Raw genomic sequence first — 17,768 nt, 5'->3', positions numbered from 1 at the left:
AGACACTGGGGTAGACACTGAGGTAGACACTGAGGCAGACACTGAGGCAGACACTGAGGCAGACACCTAGGTAGACACTGAGGTAGAGAGACACTGGGGTAGACACTGAGGCAGACACTGAGGCAAGCACTGAGGTAGAGAGACACTGAGGTAGACACTGAGGTAGACACTGAGGTAGACACTGAGGCAGACACTGAGGTAGACACTGAGACACTGGGGTAGACACTGAGGTAGACACTGAGGTAGACACTGAGGTAAACACTGAGGTAGACACTGAGGTGGACACTGAGGTGGACACTGAGGTGGACACTGAGGTGGACACTAAGGTAGACACTGAGGCAGAGAATGGAAAGGTTGTTACCAAGGCAGGAGGCAGGAAAATGCCACAGAATTGATCAAGAAAAGCATAAAATTGCAAGTGTCTGAGATGTAAAAGTTCAGAAACCTAATTATGTAAGGTGATTATCATTGATAATAATGTGTACTTGAAAATGCTGAGAGAGTTAAATTTCAGGTCTTCTTACCATAAATATACACAGTAGCTGTGTAAGGAGGTGGCTCCAGGTACTGGTTTGACTGCAGCCAGCATTTTGCTATGGGTTGCAAAACACGCTCTTATGATTTCCCCAATATACACAATTTTTATTTTAAAAAGAGTTCATAGTACTTCACTGCAACACAGTGCCTTATATGTAGTTCATACTAAGTGAATGCTGATAGAAAACATTCATTATGATTTATGATTGTTTTTGCTGCATCATTTAGTATCGAGCAAAACTTTGTAGAAGAAAAGAGCCATTTTGTATTATTTGCTTTGCCTTGTATATGTTTGATTTAAATATTTTTATATTCATTCAGATTTAATTCTAACAGATGAATTTATTGTGATATAATAAGAAAGAAAAATGTGCAAATTATATATGTCTCAGGTAGGAGGAACCTTACTGTAACAATATTTCAGAATCATTAGACTGGTTGATTCTGGTGTCCCCCCCACCCCCCACCCCCACCTGACCTCTAAACTCAATAGGGCCTCCAGTCTCTTGAGGGGTAGGTGCATCTTCTCTGATTGAACACAGACCCAGCAGTCCTTTACTGTATGTGTGTGCTGGGGGTCTCATATCAGCTTGTGTATGCTGTCTGTTTGTTGGTCCAGTGTTTAAGCGATCCCAGGGCCCAGATTGAGACTGGGGTCCTCCTACAGGGTTGACCTCCTCCTCAACTTCTTTTAGCCTTTTCCTAATTCAATGACAGGGGTCAGCAGCTTTTGTCAATTGGTTGGGTGCAAATATCTACACCTGACTCTTTCAGCTGCTTGTTGGGTCTTACAAAGTGTGGACACGCTAGGTCCCTTTTTGTGAATGCTCCATAGCTTCTGTAATAGTGTCAGGCCTTGGGACCTCCCCTTGAGCTGGAACCCACTTTGGGCATGTTGCTGGACCTTTTCTGGGCTCTATTTCTGACAGCCACATGTTAAACCAAATTCAGAGACAGTACAGAGTACTCAGCATTCTGCAGTATATCTTGGTATTTTCATATTAGGATGAGTTGAACATATTCAAGGACCAACTATTCATTTCCAGCTGCTAAATCAGGTGCTAAGAATATAAAAGCTAGGTGACACTTTCTCAGCTTTTAAGGTAATCCAAGTCTAAGAATGAAAGCAATCCAATGGTTAACAGAGTAACCATAGACTCGTGTGTGGTAGTGAGGTGACGCATGGGAAGTATGAGGCTCACTACTAGAGAGAACTCATGGTCTTGGATTTCTTCCCATAAGAATATGGATAGCAAAGTTGTAGCCATTTGAAGGGATGAGAAAGCAGAACCTGCCTGGTGTTCTGCCCATCCAGATGCAGTTGGCCTTTGTGAAAAGATAAAGCTGGTAGAACTGAAAGAGATGATTTGTATTGTTATAAAAGGCAGATCAGAATAGGACTTAGCACCAAAGCAGAGTACTCTACTGAGCACTAATGACATCCACGGTACAACCTGAGAGGGAGATCTGTAGCCACGATCGTTTCACAGTTGATGGTTTCAAGGAGAACCATTGTACATCTATATCTAGCATGTGACCTGGCAAGGGTGGAGAACGCTTTCTTTCAGGAAGGCAGTAGGAATTAGATGCTGCTTGGGACAGAAAGTAACACTTTGCTTCAGCCCTGTTGGGATGGGCTTCTAACCACCAATAAGACATTGTTGTATCTCTCCCTCTCTCAGTGTGGGGTGTGTGTGTGTGTGTGTGTGTGTGTGTGTGTGTGTGTGTGAGAGAGAGAGAGAGAGAGAGAGAGAGAGAGAGAGAGAGTGTGTTCCTGCAGCATCTGTTCACCATTTAAATTTTAAATTAAGGTGTCTGGCTCAGTATCCTCGGTGCCTACAGCAGGCACACAGTATATTCCAACTCTGTCTCATTGGCCTAGGCATTTTTACTGACACAAATGCAAATACCAATCTTTTATCAATGGAATTAAATAGGATTTCAGCTAGTATCATGGTGAAACATTATGCAAAATGAGAATGATAACTGCCCTACACCATGGGTATTTGTAAAGATAGAGGCAGTTAATGAACTAAACCACTCCAAACAGACACTACACCGTCAAGTAATAAAATACTGTTTAAGTGAATAAAAATGTCTCTACATTTTGGGAAGAAAATATGTAATATCTTCAGCAATAGTATTGGGGTCCCATTATCTATTTTTTGCAGGGAGCAAAGAGAAATTATAACTCCCTGTATTGTTGTGGGGTCTTTGAAGTTTTTGTATGCACCAACTCACCAGGTGTCCAATATCAACTATACCTGGCTTAGAATTTTTTGGTTTCATAAAAGTGGATATAAAAACAGCATTATTCAGCCATGTAGGATAGCTCCCTTCTAACTATTTTCTGTTGTCTGTCTATCTATCCTAATGAATTCATTTTTTCATAGAGCCTTCATTTTGGTTAACCTTTATGTCATGGTCCCCAACTCTCTGATCTCATGCAGCCATCCTGCTTAAACCATTCCTCCTTCAGGACTTGATACCTTTCTATAGCCTATGTGTTATGAGTTCCTCTCCCTTAAGGCATCCTCCGTCTACTGTTTGACTCTTCTAGTTTCCTGGCTTCTATAGGTTCCTCAGACTGAGCAGGTAAACATTGAAGATTTGAAACTAGAATTTACAGATGGTTCAGGTTAGGTGACATTTGTTTCTGTGGCCCTGGGTTGCTTAGCTCAGTGAGTTTCTTCTTTCCAGATCAATCCATTTGCCTGCAAAACTTTATAATTTCATTCATCTTTGCACCTTGATAGAATTCATTGTGTGTGCCATATTTTCATAATCTATTCATCTTTTAGTGGATATCTAGGCAAATTCTTTCCCTACCTATCTTGAATAGAGTAGCAATAAATATGGATGAGCAAGTATGCCTGTAATAAGATATAGAGTCCTTTCAAACCACAAGTGTTATAGCTGAGTCATTTGTTGATTCTGTTTCTTGCTTGCTGAGAAGCCACTACATTGATTTCCAAAATGGATGAGGCAGTCTCCACCCCTCCCAATAATGAATACAGGTGCATCTCCCTTTACAGCCTCAGCAACATCTGCTGCCATTTAATTTTTTTGCCAATACCTGTTCTGACTGGACTGAGTGGGTATCTCTAATTACTATTAATTTGCATTTTCCTGATGACTAAGAATATTGAACGCTTCCAACGTTAGCATTAACATTTCTTGAGAATTTCCTATTCACTTCCAAAGCACATTTTAAGAACTGAGTTATTTTCTTGATCCTTTGCACAAGTTCTTCATATACTCCAGATAATAATCCCCCAGACTGGCCTCACTGTGGCATGTCCACTTCTATAAGTACCTGATTTCTCTATGCTGAGATTAACCCTTAAAAGAGAATAAATTATCGGTTTCATGGCTGCTATGTTTTAGAAGTGTGCTCTTAAGAGAGAATATTGAGAATAGATGTGAACAATCTCCAGTCCCCACTCCACACATACCTCCTCTGTATACCACAACCTTTTGTATCTATTTTTTAAGACATATACACAGCATTGGAGTCATATATGCAATTTTAACATGTAAGTTATTTTATCTCATTCACACTTTGTTTCTGAATTTTTATTGACTTAAACCCTTATTTACTACTGGACAGAGCAGTGTCTTGTTGGAATGCTTTAGTCCACTAAAAACCTTTATCCTTACATACATCCCATGGTGTAGGGCAGCTATTATTCTCATTTTGCATAAGGTAAATGAAGCTTAAAGTATAACTGAAATGCCCAAGGCCATGCAGTCATTGAATGTTAGTGTTAGCATTAGAACGTACTTTATGATTGCCTGCTGGCTAGTAATACTTTATCTGTTGTTTTTCCTATGGATAACTTAGAAAGGATTATGACGAGGTATTTCAGGCTGATTTGGGGCAATCATTTTGTATTTTTCCATGAAAGGTGTGCTTCTTTATTATCCTTCCTGCATGTTGTAGGCCTTGTTGAACTTTTAGAGAATCTATTAGACATCCCACAAACACCACTGTCTATTGCCAGAGTGATGGAGATCTTCAGATGAATTAGAGGGGAATTTTGTCCTTCAGAAACAGATTGGATCAGACATACAGAAAGTAAATTAAAATATGACTCAAAATGTTCTGTAATAGCATGAAAATGTAAGCAAGCATAGACAATAAAGCAGAGTTCTCCACTGAGAGATTCCCAAGGATTACTGATGTTTATACTGGGAGTTGAGGGTTAATGAGGAAGTTTCCTGGCCAAGAAGATTTTAAGTCATGAGCATGTTTGAGTGAATAAACCATGGTGTAGGACAGCTAAGGCCATTTTACAGTAACAGGAATTTTTTTGTGGTAGGGGGATTAATGGGTACATGAAAAAGATAGGAAGTGAGGAATTCAAATATACATCCATGCCAAATAGAGACAGCTCAATTTTGCGTAGTACATAATGACAAATTTCAAGGGTTCTGATGAAAATGATGTGCTTTAAATGAGAATTCTGAAGAATAGATTGTGGTCTGTCTGAGGGGAATTAGTCATCAGACATCTCTAAGCCAGAGATTTAGACAGCTGTTGTTCTAACAGTGTCTGTGAAATTGAAGCTTGCAGAAATGCTTGTGTATATTTTAAATACTGATTTAACTGCTATACTAAAGATTCCAATTGTCAAAATTCACTTCTAACGAGGGAAATCTTCTTTCTCAGTTAAAAACATCAGATGTAGCAACCAAATCCTAAGATAGAGTCTTCAGTGCTATATATATATACACATATATATATGTATACATACACATGTATATATATATATATATATATGTATATATGTGTGTATATATATATATATATATATATATGTGTGTGTGTGTGTGTGTGTGTGTGTGTGTGTTTGTATCCATAGACATATATATTGTATAAAGGCCACCAGCATTGAGGACTGGATGGGAAATAAACAATAAATTCAGAATTTTTTGTAAAGACTGTATGTCTTTATAGCATCCATTCTTGCATATCAGATATTTATATTATAATTCATAACAGTAGCAATATTACAGTTGTGAAGAAGCAACAAAACTAATTTTAGGGTTGGAGGTCATAACCACTTCTGTAGAGGGAAAGATGGGAAGGAAAATAGGGAAGAATAAAATTAGAACACCTTCTAAGTTGTGGGCCCCACTCTATTGCTCCAATAAGAGCAGTCTACAAATGCCTGTTAAATTCAATCTGCTCTGAAACCTTCTGCTTAAAAGAAAATAGCTTCCACATTCTTTCAGGATCCATCCCTAACTCAAACATGGCTCAAATTTAATATTCAGCTTATTCACAAGCAGCTATAACTCAGCACCAGGGAGATTGCCGAGATTTTTAAGGCTCTTGACTGTCAATTATGGAAAATGAGTGATTCACTTTCCTTCTATTTCCTAAAGTTATTTATCATTTTTCTTCTCCGCAAGGAATCAACCCCAGAAGGGAGATATGCATGTTTTCTTGATGTTTCTTGTTGGTTATTTCTCTACTTATGAAGGAGATAGAAGTATCCTAAGAGCACCAGGGGTCTTTTACTTGTGGCATTTGTGCATGATGCATATTAAAGTTGGCTCAAAGGTACTTGTCTTATGTTCATGTGCAAGTACAGCAATGTATGTGTACTGATGTATGGGAATGGAGGAAGGAGTGTTATTGGAAACTATAAGGGCTGAAAAGTTAGATGAGATGAGAGCTATAATAAGCACTTGAGATATGTAGTGAGTTTGGGTTTCAGTACAACAGTTGGAAGACCAAGAAAGCACAATGAGAATTGAGCCAGGGAAGGGATAAAATGTGGGCTGCTTTCAAAGACTCTGCAGACAAGCCGATGGTCTCTTATTAGGATGCAGAGAGCTAGGGACACATCATGAATGGAGAGCAAATCTACAGTTGTTTTAGTCTTTCATCCCCTTTCCTTCCTCCTCCTCCTTCTGTTTTCTGCCTGTGACAGTTTTACATTTATATTCAGGATGAGGGAAAGAAGGAAATACAGAGACATCACAAAAGTGACATGTGGAGGAAGATGGTCTTATGCTCTATAGGCGCAAAGGTTGAAAATAGAATATTCTGTGTAGGATAAAGTGAAGTTTAAAGATGGGGTCTAAAGAGACAGATATGAGAATATTTGTTTAATTTTAGTTTGCCCCTGTGAATTATACAGCTGACTTAGTAACTCTTCTGGAAGGGCAGAATGAGTATTTCAGGAGAGTGAAGGATTATAGAAGGGACATAACAGGAGAAAATACAAAGAGAGTGGAAGAACATGAAGGTCTGGAGCAATGGTCCTCACCCTTCCTAATGGCGCGACCCTTTAATATAGTTCCTCATGTTGTGCTGACCCCAAACCATATAATTATTTTGTGGTTACTTTATAGCTGTACTTTTGATACTGTTATGAGTCATAATGTAAATATCTGATATGCAGAATTTCCGATATGCAATCCCTGTGGGATTTGTGACCCACTATTCTAGATGGAATCAGAAACCATCTATCCAAATTCACTCTGGATAGATGACTGTCTTTGGCAATGCTTCAATGTTGGGTCATCCTTGGAAACCAATGGCAGCTCTCAGGTTTACTTCTATTCTGTGTGGCCTCACGTTGGGAGCTAGGCTTACACTTGCTCCATCAACAGTGATTATTGGTAAAGTTCTAACTAGCTTAAGGAAATATTCCGATGGAAAATTTATTCAGCATCTGCCTCAGAAGATACAGGACGATAGTCCTGTATTCACCGCATGCCATTTGTAGGAACATACTTTGTTGCTTTAAATTTATTGAACAGCCTTTCAGTTGTACTTTAAAAGAAAAGAATACCATAAACTATTTGTTTTTAACCAACTAATCTGATGGTACCATTTTTGGTGTGTGCATATGTACCTTAAAGACAGTCCTTCAGAGCCAAGCAGTGGTGGCACATGCCTTCAATCCCAGCACTTGGAAGGCAGAGGCAGACAGATTTCTGAGTTTGAGGCCAGCCTGGTCTATAGAGTTCCAGGACAGGCAGGGCTACACAGAGAAACCCTGTCTTGAAAATTCAAAAACAAAACAAATACAAACAAACAAAAAACAAAACAAACAAACAAAAAAGGACACTTCAGTTTTGTTCTTTAAGGCTTCTATACACTCGGTGTTTCCATGTGTACAGTGAAAAATTGCAGCAAGAGAATTATCAGAGTTAAATGAATAGCGCTTGTTCCGTGGCCCTTAACTCAGAGAACTTAGAGTAGTTTTTTGTTTTAGCAACTTCTGTGTTTCCACAGAAGAGTCAGTAGCCAGTGTATTCTGTGATCAGTAATAAAATGTCAAGAAGCAAAGTTCCATATCATTTGGTTGTATTTTACAAAGGCAAGTAAAAAGGTGTAGACCACACGGCTTCTTTCCTGCATATCAATTGCACTGGGATTTCTCTCAACTACTGCCCTCTTTACCCTCTGAGATGAAAGATAATCTCTACTGGGGATTCCTTGCCTTGTTCATATTGTCCTCTAAGATTAAAGATGCAATCGCTTGCTAGAGGAAATGCATCCTATTTCCTGAATCTTTGATTATAATATAAAAAAACAACATAGACAAAAAAATGGCAGTAACTGGGGTTTGTCTTGAATTCATTATAATCTTTGGCTTGCTTTCATATCCTGTATTGTGTGTGACTCCAGAGGGACATTTGTTCATATGGAAATACATATTTAATACCCAGCTACTATTTTATGATTTTTAGGTTTTCCTAAATGGCAATTAATTTTTGCTTCTCCAGGTTTTAGAGTTTCTGATTCTGAGAGCTTTCTTCTTCAAAATGACACAGGTAAAATGAGTTACCTGGTAGGAGTTTGAGTAAATACTTAGTGCTTTTTCTGTTGAAATGTCTCTCTCATGCATAAAATAAATGGTGATTTACTTTAGGAGGGAATTGGCAACTCCAAGAGTTTCAGTGTTCTGTGAACGAATTTGCTATTTGAGCCAGAGGCATTTCACACTAAATCTGAAAGAACTGGATGTGTTGTTTATTGTCAGGTGATACAATAGTTTTGATCTGGCATATTTTATCTTTAGATTCTTAATTAATGGTGTGTGGGCACATGTACCGCACTGCTTGTCTAGCGGTCAGAGAACAGCTCTGTGGAGTTGCTTTTCTCCTTTGCCCTTTGCATGGATTCTGGGATATGAGACACGTTGCAAGCTTTCAGAGTAAGTCCTTCAACTATACCCCTGACCCCACTGTGTTAAGCTTTACTTCTACCAAACCAACAGTGAGTTAAGTGTTCATTTTCTCTCAAGATATGTTTTCCTCTGCTGTCCTTTCTTAATTACCCTAGAACACTGGACCAGTCTGTTTCTGTCCTCCCTAGTCTGCTCGAATAGGGATACCTCAGGGGAGGGAGACTCTCTTTTCATTTTCTTTCTGCTTTAGTCCTAGAACCTAACATGTAGTATCTGATCAACCAATGTCTATCGAGTTCATGCAGTGCACAAGCAGGTGCTAATTTGTGCATTGCTTGATGCCACAGACTGTATTAAAAGTGGCTTTGCTGAGTGTGGTAGTACACACCTTTGATCTATCACTCAGCAGGTAGGAGCAGAAGAATCTCAGTGGGTTCAAAGCTAGCTTGGTCTGTGTAAAGTGTTCTAGGCCATCCTGTGATACATAGTTATACCTTGTCCAAAAAATAACTTTTAGCTCTGAATTGAAGACTCCTACTACTTTACATGGACTGACCTCTTATGACTTCATTGCATCTTGAGTCAAGATGTAATATTACATAAATATTTTCAAGGAAGCCAAACACACGAGGGATGAAGAATCCGTGTCCCAAAACAGTAGGAATGATCCTGAACTACTCCGCAGATTCTGTTTAATCCACGATTGGAACTATAATGTGATCAGGCCTAGAATCTACTGATTTGCTTTTCTAGGGATGTGAGAAAGGATTGAAAGAAAGCAATAAAAATTAGTCACCATAGTTAATGAATTCAATTCCAAGTTTCTAGTTTGTATCAAGAAAATGCATGAATATTAGACCTCTTAAAGTTAATCTTAAAGAAATCTGAAAAATATTGCTCTTCGCTATTTCAAGCACAAAAGGTATTTGAACTATCTAATAATAAACCTGGGGGCATGCTACTTAGCAAATGTCTACTACTTTGGAAGTTAGAGTGGTTTATGTCTTCATTCTGGGCCTTAGGATATCTAAAAATCTATGAGTAATTTTAGTTTTCAACAAGAAATGAACATAGTGAAGCACATGGCCTTGGGTATGGTAGGGCATCTTTTGGGTATATGTCCAAGAGTGGTATAGCTGTGTTTTCTAGTAGAACTATTTCTAATTTTCTGAGGAACTGCCAGACTGACTTCCATACTGGTTGTACAAGTTTGCAATTCCACCAGCAATGGAGGTGTGTTATCCAGCAATGGAGGTGTGTTATCCAGCAATGGAGGTGTGTTATTCTTTCTCCACATCCTCGCTAATGTGCTATCACCTGAGTTTTTTTTTTATCTTAATCAATCTAATTGGTGTAAGGTAGGCATCATGAATTTTGAAGGCAAATGGATGGAACTAGAAAATATTATCCTGAGTGAGATAACCCAGACCCAAAAAGACATGCAGGGTATGTAGTCGCTGATAAGTGGATATTAGCCAAAAAAGTACAGAATACCTAGGATATAACTCACAGATCTTAAGAAAGGGTAACCAGCAGAAAGGCCCAAGTGTGGATGCTTCAGTCCCACTTAGAATGGAGAATAAAGTAATCACTGGAGGTAGCAGGAGGGGGAGGGATCTGGTAGGAGAGGAGAGGGGAACAGGATCAGGTATGGGGACAGCGAACAGGTAAGAAATCCATAGAGACAGGAGAATGAATGGAACCATGCAGCCTCAGGGGTGGGAGGTGGGGGAAACCCTCTATAAAGTACCAGAGACCCTAGGGGTGAGACACTCTTAGGACTCAATGGGGATGACCTTAGCAAAACTGCCCAACATTCAAGAGAGGGAATTCAAAGAGTCCACCTTCAGCAGATAGACAGGGCCTCAAGTGGAGGGACTGGGTTACTAACCCACAGTGAAAATTTCTGACCCAGAACTGTTCTTGTCTAAAAGAACTGCAGAGACAAAAATGGAGAACAGATTGCAGCAAAGGCTGTCCAGTGACCTGCCCAAATTATGATCCATCTCCTGTGGAGGAGGAGAGACCAAGGACTGACACTATGAATGATGCTATGCTGTGCATACAGACAGGAACCTGGCATGGCTGTCCTTTGAGAGACCCTGACTGAGACAGATGCAGATACTTACAGTCAACCACTGGACTGATGTCAGGGACCCCTATGGTTGAATTGGGGAAAGGTTGAAGAAGCTGAAGGGGAGGGTGACCCCATAGAAAGACCAGCGGTCTCAACTAACCCAGACCCCTGGGAGCTCCCCAAGACTGAGCCAGCAAACAGGAGCTTCCTCTGGCTGGTCTGAGGCCCTGGACTCTTACATAGCAGAGGTCTGCCTAGTCTGGCCTCAGTGGGAGAAGATGCACTTAATCTTCAAGAGACTTGAGGCCCAGAGAAGGGGGAGGTCTGGTGAGGGGGGAGAGTACCTACCCTCTTGGAGGCAAGGCGGAGGAACAGTAGGATGAGGAACTGTAGAAGGGGGACCAGGAAGAGGGGAAACTACTGAAATGTAAATAAATAAAATAATTAAAAAAACAAAACAAGAGATAATAATAGCAAGTTGACCATATTCTAGAAGCAGTGGAACAAAAATGCAGAAAAGAAAATGGAAAGATTCAAAGTGATGGACTCACAATCATGCCAGGAGTTATCACTAATGATCTGACTTCTCAAGAAGTAAATGATTCTCTGTGTATATTTACAGTTTGAAAGATGAGAAAAGAGCCGCGGGGGGGGGGGGTTGGGGGAGCATTATATTCAGACTACCCAATCTACATGTGGGTGATGCTGGTTGTGTTTACAACCTCATCCTGATCATCAGGTGTCCAGGTCTCTTTCAGTCTGTCCTCTTGAACCTACAAAACCACTGCTGTCACGCACTCTCTGCTCCACTGCTCTCTCCTGGCTCATTTATTTGCTTTCATTTGCCCACCTTGTCTCTCTAGAGAGCAAGCAAGCAGACAGAGAAAACAGCCTTCCTTGCCATGTCTTCTCTGAACTCTATAGATTTCATACAGCAAGTAATTGCAGAATAGTGTGGAGATCAGCTGACATTATCTGCTTCACAGGGATTGGCCAAAGGTGTTGGTTCTAAAGTGGTGAGAAGTTAGACTGAAGGAGTTGAAGGGGTTTGCAACCCCATAGGTGAAACAACAGTATCAAACAACCAGAGCCCCAACAGCTTGCAGGGACTAAACCACCGACCAAAGAGTACACGTAAAAGGACCCATGGCTCCGGCTGCATGTGTAGTAAAGGATGGCCTTGTTGGGCATCAGTGGGAGAAGAGGCCCTTGGTCCTGTGAAGGCTTGATACCCCAGTGTAGGGAAATGCCAGGGCAGGGAGGTAGGAGTGGGTGAGGGGGCACCCTCATAGAAGCAGGAGGAGGGAAGATAGGATAGGGGGTTTCCAGAGGAGAAACCAGAAAGGGAATAACATTTGAAATGTAAATAAATGAAATAACCAATAAAAATATTCCTAAGTGAGGGGTGAAAGAGAGGGGTACATGATGCACATGCCATGACAGAATAAGATAAGGGGGGCTCATGAGGTAGAGAAAAGGAAGGGGTTCAGAGGTGCAGAAGTGCAGGATAGGAGGTAGGAGAATGGGAGAATGAATCAGAATAAAATATGAAACACACACATATATGCATGCTAGAATGAAACTCATTTGTTCATATTTTCACTTAAAGGTTTTTTATTAAATTCGTTCTTTTTCTCAACAATATGAGATATCATGCAAATAATTGAAAAAAAAATAAAACCCGCAAGACATGAAGCAATTGAGAGAACAGGCACAATTGAAATTGCTTTATTGCATCTCTGATGCCAGATTTCCAATAACTTCAAAACAAAATTGATTATAAAGGAAGAAATTTTATGGATCTGTCATTGCTTTTATATTCCTTCCATAAAAATTTCAAGATACGGACACGGTCTTTAATGTTATTCAAGCATCCTTCTTAAACATATCCAGAGGAGGGAGAAACGATGGCGCAACATTATTATTGTTCCCACATTTGCTGCTGTAAACAATGCAGTGCTTGTCTTTGGTGAGCTGTCAGCTCACAATGGCTGCCAGAAACCTTCTAAAGCAAGCTCTTATTAGAATTAATCACCAGTGTCAACGGAGACACTGTTATCCTTTCCATGAAATTTAAGCAGGCTGTTTTATTGTATGTGTAAAATATTTGTTTTGTTTTAGATATGGACTTGGGCCATATGAAGATGCTAATAAGGGTAATAGAATCATTTGGCCTTCCTGAGGCTTTAAATGCTAAGCAGCTGAGGCCACTCCCTCTTGTGTCTCTGCCAGTTGTCCATGGTGGTAGCCATGTTTAGTTACCTAGAACCAAGGGTTCTCTAGAGTGACCTGGCATTTTGTGTGGTATTCTCACCATTGAATCCTCTAAGTCCCACTGGTTCGCTGACTGCTTCTTTTATTTTTTTGGCATCCAGTATGATCCAGGAGAAAGATGGTGACCTGGGAGACAGTGTCTGGCTATATATAGCTTGGCTTTCTGAGCCATTCCATGACCTCAGCAAGAACACCTATCACTTTCTGGTCTTTCTTCTCACTTTCAAGTGTCTGGTAACATCCAATTCTGTGAGTCCAATGGAAACATTTGAGCTGCACTGTAATACATTATGAAGGGTGGGAGTGTGGTCATTTACTCAACCTCAACCTCTGCTCTCTGAGCAGGAAGATCAATGGCTTGCAATTAGCCTTGCTGCTTCAACTGTCCGGGCTTGCCATAACATTCATTCTGTGGTAATGTATTGTTTTGTGCATAACGTATGTAGTTTCCATACTCTTAAGTATTTCCATAAAAAGTTAGATTAAAACAACAGCAACATTATTGAGGTGGTACTTTCTGTGTCACTCCTGTGAAGTCAGACTCACGGCTATGGTTTGGAGGTTATCCTCGAAAGCAGAGGTTCTTAGCCTTCCTAACACTGTGACCCTTTAATACAGTTTCTTGTGCTGTTGTGAGCTCTAACCATAAAAATGTTTTTGTTCCTATTTCATAATTGTAATTTTGCTACCATTATGAATTGTAATGTAAATGTCTGCTATACAGGATATCTGATATGTGACATCTACATAAAGGTCATTCGACCCCTAAAGGGGGCATGGCCATCAGTGCCAGAACCACTTCTCCAAAGGTTCATATGTTAAAAGCTGTTCTCAGACAATGTCAATACTAGGGGATTATGGAAACTTTGAGTAGTAGGGCCTGATGAACACCTTTAGGACTCAGGATTCATGTTTTAAGGGGATCAAGGGACCCTGGTCTCTTCCTTTCTTTCCTGTCTACTTCCTCATCATGAAGTGAAATATTGTATTTTAACATTTGTTCCTTACATGCTGTGCGATCCAGAATCTACCTCCACCTCACACATAGGTCTAATAGCACTGAGCAATCAACTGTGGACCAAAACCTTCAACTGTGAACTTAATCTCATCTCTTTCCCCTCCAAAAGCAGATTGTGTCAGGTATTTTTTGCGCTAACAGAAACTCGGCTAAAATGCTCAGCAAACTTGCATTTCAGGCCCACCAGCACCCTGGTCTCAAGTTTAGGTATCACCTGTGTTCCTTTTGAAGGTGGCACTTGACCACTCACCCATACAACCTGGAAAGTTGTCTCTGTAGATTAGAAAGCTTCCCAGGAGGGCCACAGGGCTTTGCCTTGGCTTGACCTGATGCTGCAAAGTCATCATCAATTACCCAGATTCCTTTATTTATTACAGTGATGCTCAAATTTCAATCTGCATGTCAATCATCCAGAAAGAATATAAGGTTACCCTCTGCCTAGTCCCTAATGTGTTATTTTGTTGCTAAGGGGTAGAACCTACGAATCTGCTTATCTAGAAAGTGCCAGGTTGTGGGGAGGGGTGCTGATCTAGGGACAAACGTTTGGGATGTATGGCTTTAGGTTAGTGCTCTGCCCTGGAACTCCACTGTTTGTACCATATCCAGATACTGTAGCTTAGATACTGCCTTAATGGTGCAGTCTGAGGCCCCAGATAGCTGGTCTTGGTGCGCATCTTGGCCTGTACTTCTGCCTCTCTTATCACATTATCATGTACTTAATCGAAATTAGATTTTCATGCTCCTTCAGAATTTCTTTCATTTCCTGCCCAATCTGTGGTTTAGAGATCCCTCTGAGAGAAGTTCCAAATACATTCTTGAATGAATATCAACTACTTGAAAACTTCTACCATGCTTTTTGTTTCTGCCTTTGACTAATAGCCTTTATTTCTTCTTACAGCGCTTTCCCATCGCAGGCACTCAAGTTAATTGTGTTATAGTTGGCTTTAAAAATCTAAAAGATGCTCTTCTCTGAGTCATCTGCCTCCTCTATCATGAACTCATAGACACCGGGATAGGACATAGAAGACCTGCACAGGTTCAAACCCGACAAATCTCCAGCACTAAGAACACAAAGTCTCACTCCTGTCCAAGAAGCTATTTGCAGCTGATTCCTTTTAGGAGAGAGAAAATTAGTTTCTTCATTGGAGTGTCAGTGTGTCTATCAACCACACTACAAATCAGGCCTGATGTCCAGGAGTGGCAAGCCTGGGCAAAGCAGATACCTTTGTGTGTGTGTGTGTGTGTGTGTGTGTGTGTATGTATGTGTGTGTGTGAGTGTGTAATTTTTGTTTTGCTTGTTTTATTACTTTTTGTCTTACTAATTTTTAAAATTTGTTTTATTTTTGATTTTTGGTTGTTTTTTGTTTTCTTCTTCATTTCTTATGTTTCTGAGAGAAAGAAAGAACATGATGCGGATTGGGTAGGTAGGGAAGTGAGGGGGATCTGGGAGGAGTTGGGAGAGGGGAAATAAGATCAAAGTACATTATATGAAAAAAATTTAATAAATCTCTAAGAGGCAATTGAGTATGATTTCTAATAAGACAGATTACACCAGTGAGCCATGGCTTTCTAAGATATGTTAAGACCTGCCCACACTCATTATAACTTTTAGTCAGCCCTGATTAACTTGGGTGCTGTCATTTAGAGCATATATTGTCTGACATTTTCTTGCCATGCTTCAGATATTTGATATTATTTAAATTGAATATACGGAATGCTCAGTATATCTGAACACTGAATATATTCAGTTATTATTTGAGCTTTTTCTTCCTAAGTCCACCTTTCACTTACTCTCCAACTCTGTATTCATTTCTGGAGTGACTAGCTTTGTTATGCTGTGGCATTTAATTCAACTCGTTTGAAGAACAAAGTAGAATGTAGCTACCCTGATTCATTCAAAATGAGATTTTCTAATGTTGAGAGAAATCTACCAGTGTATGGAATTCATACTCATTACTTTTTTATACATAAACAGAGCAGACTATACAGAGCCGTGCTGAGCCAGCAGCTGTGCCCATGGGCTTTCTTGATAAGTCTAGCTCTCCCCTCTCTTGGAAAATGTTCTTTTCTTCAGCAGACTGGAGGCTGCTGCAGAAAACAAGCATGTGCAGACAGTAAGTGCCTTGGAGGGGCTATTCCTACATGTCAGCACCTCTGTAACACAGCTCCTACACCTAAAGATCTGAGAAGACCAATGAAGGGGGAGTAGGGCTATTGCTATAGCCAGAGGGATAGGAAGAAGGAGAGGAGGGACTATGTTTCTATGGACTCCCCACCATGGCATCACCTACACAGCACATGCGTAAGACCACAGCCATCAACATTATGTCTTGTATGGGGAGAGGGCTTACAAGGTTCTGTTCTAGTTGACTAGTCCAAGGCACAGGGAGAGTAAGGGTTTTGTTTGTTTGTCTGCTTGTTTTGCTTTTTGTTTCTTTGTGTTGTTTTGTTGTTGTTTTTCAGGGAGAGGCCTCTGTAGAGGTTTCTCATCCAAGAGGTCTATTCTAAACCTCAGTATATATAAGCAACATTAGATGACTCGGTAAGTTATATATGTGCATGTATCCCACTAATAATCATAGAAGAAAGGGACAGGAGTTTGAGAGGGGAACACAGAAAGCACAGATAGAGTTGGAGGGAGCAGGGTGATAAGATGAGAATATAATATACCTGCATGTGAAATTTTTCTAAACAAAAAATTTGTAGTGTGTCAGAAAACCATGAATGAAGCTGGAGAGGAGATTTCTGAGACCCTGAGAAAACTCCAAGTAAACAAGGAAAGATTCAACAAGATGGTGAATTCCATACACTGGTAGATTTTTTTTTCAACATTAAAAAAATCTCATTTTGAATGAAGCAGGGTATCTACATTCCATATTATTCTTCAAACAAGTCGAATAAAATATCCCACAGCATACCAAAGCTAGTCACTCCATAAATGAATAGTTCTCCATAGCATGGGTTGCTCTTGGCATGTGCTTTTGAGCCCCTCCCAGGAGAAGCAGATAGGACTGTGTTCAGTTTGGATTATTCATTACAACTGGCTATTATTTGTTTAGATGCCTTTGTGGATAAATGTGTCCTAGCCACTTGTGGCTTGTCCTTATGATTAAATACTTTACTCAGGTGACTCTTCTTAACCCTCACAGTGTAAATTGTCCGATGCTCTGAGTAAAGTCATCTCCTGAGTACGACCTTTAATTCACCTCATTTTTAGGGTCCTCTCAGTTTCATGCTGCCATGTTGGAGACTTGAGAGGTAAATAATGATGAAAAGTGATGATGAAAAAGAAACATAAAGAAAAAAGGAAAGGACAAGGTCTTGACTTGTTACATGAGAAAGTAAGGCTGGGTAGCACTTCTGTGTACCAGAGTGCATCTTAGCGTCTGCTGGACTGGAGAAGGAAGGATGTTAAAGACTGTCTCTCAAGCACACACAGCTGCAGGCTTCCTGCTTCCTTACCATATTGGGAGAAGTAGGCTCTGCTGAAAGACACAAGAGTTCCAGCCTTGTCTTTGCACAGAAATCAGGACACTTCCATTTTGCTTTTGTATTTGAAATATGGGCCACATTAATAGTCGAGGGAAATTTTATTAATACCTGTGCAGTCTGTAAAATTTTATAAATAAAAGAGAGAAGACTTGAAAGAGACAAAGTAAATTATTGGAAGTGTACCATGTCCGGTTTATAGATACTAAGAGACCTTATT

The 17,768-nt window shown here is 40.1% G+C and overlaps 1 protein-coding gene and 1 long non-coding RNA gene across 2 annotated transcripts in view; both read left to right on the top strand.

Annotated features, from left to right (window-relative positions):
- Nav3 (neuron navigator 3) overlaps positions 1-17,768 on the top strand; it is a 774,463-nt gene that overhangs the window by 266,908 nt on the left and 489,787 nt on the right. The window lies entirely within an intron of this gene.
- The window catches only part of LOC115487471, a 77,726-nt gene that overhangs the window by 18,903 nt on the left and 41,055 nt on the right, over positions 1-17,768 (top strand). Inside the window, exon 2 of the long non-coding RNA XR_003949035.1 lies at positions 23-17,768. This exon is cut by the window's right edge and continues 41,055 nt beyond it. This is a non-coding gene — a long non-coding RNA (uncharacterized LOC115487471). The remainder of the gene's footprint in view (positions 1-22) is intronic.

The sequence above is a fragment of the Mus musculus genome, chromosome 10 (assembly GCF_000001635.26).
Source record: "Mus musculus strain C57BL/6J chromosome 10, GRCm38.p6 C57BL/6J".
Classification (NCBI taxonomy): Eukaryota; Metazoa; Chordata; class Mammalia; order Rodentia; family Muridae; genus Mus; species Mus musculus.
The sequence above is the reverse complement of the archived record's forward strand: the minus strand, read 5'-3'. Positions and strand labels throughout refer to the sequence as shown.